Here is a 5,175-nt window from a genome sequence, read left to right on the forward strand (position 1 = left end):
TGCCAACGTTGCAGGTTCAATCCCCAGTCAGGGCACATATAAGAATCAACCAATTAATGCATGAATAAGTGGAACAACAAATCAATGTTTCTCTCTCTCTAAAATCAACACATAAAAATTAAAATTTTATATATATTTCATATATTTTATAAATTTATATATAAATTATATATTTTACATATAATTATGTATTTATATATTTTATATATAAAAATTATATATTATATATATAAATTGTATATGTGTGTGTGTATATATGTGTATATGTATATATATATATATATATATATATATATATATATATAATCTCCCCTCCTACAAGTTCCTCAGAGCAGGAACTGTGTATTTTTACTCACCACTTACCCCTACTCACCTTCTCATTTCAGGGCCTAGAAAAGGGCCACATAAGTCCTCTATACTCATTTACTGAATTTGAAATAGATTTGCAAACCCCTAAACAGTCAATACATTTCAACTACAGAATGCTTTCACTTGAGTAGACCAATAATCTAAAGATGATGGTACATTAGTAAACCCCAAAAATATGTGTTTTAATTAAGGGAAATTTTTACACAATGTCTCTCCTGATTAGGCTGACTGTATTGGCTTTTCTAATAACCCAGATACTTTTTTTAAAAAAAAATTAGTACCAAATAGCTGATTAGACTGGTTTTCTTTCCGATGGAGGTAACCAATTTTGGATATAAGCAGTTGTTGAACCTACCCATTGCCGTATATAAATATAATAAACTCTCTATTATTAGACCTATTATAGCTTAGGGAACCTGTTGAGTGTAACTAAACTTTCAACTCATGTAGTTTTCATTGACACTCTGATATGTAGATATTATGCCCATTTAACAAATAGAAAAACTCAGGCTCAGAGAAGTTAATTGATTTTTCCTTTGCCATGTGATAAGAAAATGACAATACCAGGAGCTAAATTCAATTCCATCTGATTCCAAAATCCACTGCAGTAAGGCACATCCATGGAGAAAAAAAAAAATTTTTTTTTAAACCTAGTGTTTTCTCTGTGTTGAACAGGTCCTCTACTTTAAATGGAGTAGCTGGAATATCAGGGATCAGAAGGGAATAAACAATGGGGCATTGAGATTTATGGAGGAGTAATTAAGTAGATGGGGAAGGAACGTGATCAGTCCCTAGGAGGGGCTAAAATTGGTATATGTTGTGAGACTTCCAATTATGGTGAATGGAACTAAACACGGTTATATCCATTTCATTCCCAAACACCATAAAAATGAGGGTAAAGGAATAAAAATAGGACACGTGCAAAAGGACACAATTTAGGAAACAAGATATACTCTTATGGATTAAGAACGCATAACAGAATTTCTTTTAAAGACCACATAAGTGTTGGAAGCTAAAGTTGAGATGATCTGATCTCCTTAATTGCAGATTGGCTAGCTACGTAGGCTGAAGAGGAGGTTTGAAATGATTCATCTTTAAAAGCAGCAGAAACAATCAAGTAGTTGTCAACATGAATGATGCCCTGGCTGGTGTGGCTCAGTGGATTGAGCGCCGGCCTGTGAACCAAAATGTCATCAGTTCAATTCCCAGTCAGGGCACATGCCTGTGTTGTGGGCTAGGTCCCCAGTAGAGGGTGTGTGAGAGGCAACCACACACTAATGTTTCTTTCCCTCTTTTTCACTTCCTTCCCCTCTCTAAAAATAAATAAATAAAATCTTTAAAAAAAAGAAAAGAATGACTACTGTCATGGGACTCGCCTGGCTGCTACAACAAGAGACTCTAAAGAGGAATACCATACTAACTGTATGTCCATAGTGTCTAACATTGTTCTGTTAACTCCCCAGACAAAAACATATGCTCAAAAGAATGATATCTCTTTTTCCACCCCCAATACCTGGTTGACTTTGATGAACATAGTCTAACCATTGTCCAAATGCCTTGATCTTAGTGAAGAACTTCCCAAGGCACATACCAGCAATCTTTGGCATCACTCACCCAGGTAAAATACAAAACTACATTCCTACAAGAAACTTACCCCTCCAAAATTAACACCTAAAATCCCAATTTTAGGTGAAGAAGAGCATTGATATCAGTTTCAACAGAGCGTTGTTATATCTGGGGTGCATGCTTTGGTCGGCAATATAACTGAACCTATGTTATAGAAAGGTTGGTGTTATAGAGTTTTGTTGTCTTAGTCATCTTAGGCTGCTATAACCAAATTCTATAGACTGAGTGGCTTAAACAACATACGTTTATTTCTTACAATCCCAGAGGCTGGGAAATCCAAGGTGCTGGTAGATTTCGTTCTTGGTAAGGGCTTCCTTCCTACCTTGCAGACCGCCACCTTCTCACTGTGTACTCACATGGCAGGGAGAGGAATCTCTGGTGTGTCTTCCTCCTCTTATAAGGATACTAATCCTATCACGGGGGCTCTAACCTGATGACCTTATCTAATTCTAACTTCCTCCCAAAGGCCCCACTGCCTAATACTGTCACATTGGAGGATAGGGCTTCAACATACAAATTCTGAGAAGATACAAACATTCAGTCCATAAAAGAGTTCTACTTCATTTAGTCTTTGCAGAGGCAAAGAAAACTCATCCTCTACTGTCCTTCTAGAACTGAGAGCAAAACACAAGTTTATAGTCAAGATATTTTAATTCCAAAAACTTAGATTAGGCTAAAATTATTTTTGAAAAATATTCCACACTATATCTCACTCAGACCATCTAATTCAAGGAAGATTTATATCTCTTCCTTCTTGGTGCAATTATAACCAAGCAACAAAGCACTCAAATTAAAATGCATAAGAATACAGATGATAGGCCCAAAACTGAAAGCATGAGTTAGATTGTCTTCATTGATCTTGCTTCGCAATGTAATAATGGAGCCAAACTACGTACACAAGTGACTACACAGACAGTTCATCAGTCTCTGGCTTCTCTCCTAGAATCCCAAACAGGGAATAGGTAGCTGAGAAGTTTTTTGTTTGTTGGTTGGTTGGTTGGTTTTTAGCAGTTTTTTTGTTGTTGTTGTTTGTTTTTGCATCTCTTAGAAAATGAAATTGGAAAGGAAACCACCCCCTGCTATTGGTGTGAATTATGTCCTCTGTAAAGATGCTTCCCAAGGACCACAGCAGCTGTACTCACAAATACTGTCCTGACACAGAACTATTTGAGGAACACACAAAGTGAAAAGAAGGATAATAAAGAATTCATTATCAATTTACATTTACTGGAAATCTTCTCCTGCTTTTTGAGACTTGAATTTTTTTTTAACACAGTTGGCCATTATCGTATTTTATTCTTCTGTAACATAGGAAATAAATGACTCCCATTAGTTTTCATTTGACTAGAGCCAGATGTAATATTCAAGATATTTAACAATCAGTATCCCACAGGCATCAAACAATTTAAAAAGATGCATATGTGAGCTATTACTGAATGTCCGCTACTTCACTAGAACTTAATTCTTTAGTTGCTAGATTTGGGAGGGTGTGGGGTAGGTTGAGAAGGCTTGTTCTGTCCTTGCAAAGCAGCTGGAACTGGAACTGACTGCAACTGGAAGGTAGGCTACAGTAGTCTCCAAGTCACACAGCTAGTATATAACTGAGCCAAGATTGGACCCCAGAACTCCCAAAACTATGCTAATGCTGGCCCCTCCTGTAAAGAAAGGAAATCAAAGGCTAACACTCTCCACCTGATGTTTCACATCTCATGACTCATTTATGACACATACTTTTACAATTTATAATTCTATAATAAGCTTCTGCAATGGAACAGAAAATTTGCAGTTCACATGGAAAGGTTTATCTGTAAGGATTATAAGTTTCACCAGTAAAATTAAAATTTTGGAGTAAGAAAAAATTATATAACCATTGTTTTGTATGCTAGGTCAATCTACATTTTTTTATTTAAAGATAGAGGATGTAACCACTTAAAGACAGCCAAAGTTCCCCTTTCCAATAGCCTCTAGTAGTTTTCACAATAATGGTTACATGTGGACTTGACTGACAGGTGTAGTGACTAACATTCTTCTCATAAGAACTTCAGGCTCATTTTTTAAAATTTTTTATTCTTGTTTATTCTATTATGGTTGTCCAAATTTTCTAAACCTTGGAAAACTCAGAAAAATATAAATACTATCAAAATCACCCATTATCCTACTATCCAGGGAAATAACCAGTTAAAATTTTGGTATATTTTCTTTAAATCATTTTATTATGCATATATACACACACCAATTGAAATCACCTATATATATTTAAAAACTAAATATTATAAGCACTTTCTAATGGTCATTAAAATTTCTGAGAGACCAAATTTAAAGTTTTCTTAATATTGCAACATACAGATGCAGCATAATTTATTTAACCATTCCCCTATCTTTAGAGAACAGCAGGTCTTGGTCAGGAAATGAATGGTTATGTAAAATAATGGGACCTGCTTTAACTGCAGATTAAGAACTCCAGGTTATTCCTTGGTCTCTGCAAGGTAATAGTATCCAGAGAGGCAGGACAATCAAATACAGTATTTTTAGCCTCTACAAGAATACATCCATATACATATATGTTTAGCCTCTTTTTTTGCAATGTGTTATGCTGAAAGGTGTCCCCAGAGCAAAATGTTTAAGACAGGAGTTCCTTACCACAATGGTGAGAGTCACACTGTAGGGTAGAAAGTAGTACTAGAGAATACCACTCAGGGAACTCAGTTGGGCCAATCAAAACCCAGCTTTTGTCTTAGAAAAGTGAATCAAGGTTTCTATTTACAAAACTTATGATATTTAACAAATATGAAAACTTTAGCTGAAATTAGCCAATTATGCATTTTGTTATCCTCTAAGTGATAGTCCAATTTTAATGAGAGAATTTCTAGCTCCAGAAAACATAAATTGTAAAGTGTTGTAGCTAGGCACATAAAGAGGTGCCCACTCTCTTCCACATATGTCCTTTACATTTTTAAAAAGGATGACATTTCTTATTGGTGGCTTTGATTTAAGGAAAATAATGTGATGACACATAGTTCGGCTGGAATAGGGAACAGAGCTATCATTTAGGAATGGATCAGAGAGCTGAGGCACTCTCACAGAATGCTGCTTTCAGAGGATAGTGAAAAAGAAACAGACAGCAGTACACAGAAATGTACTACTGTCATTGGATACTGACTGCCAAGCCAGGGGCTTCAT

The sequence above is a fragment of the Pteronotus mesoamericanus genome, unplaced genomic scaffold (genome assembly GCF_021234165.1).
Source record: "Pteronotus mesoamericanus isolate MK-2021 breed Mesoamerican mustached bat unplaced genomic scaffold, CSHL_Meso_final contig_55, whole genome shotgun sequence".
Classification (NCBI taxonomy): Eukaryota; Metazoa; Chordata; class Mammalia; order Chiroptera; family Mormoopidae; genus Pteronotus; species Pteronotus mesoamericanus.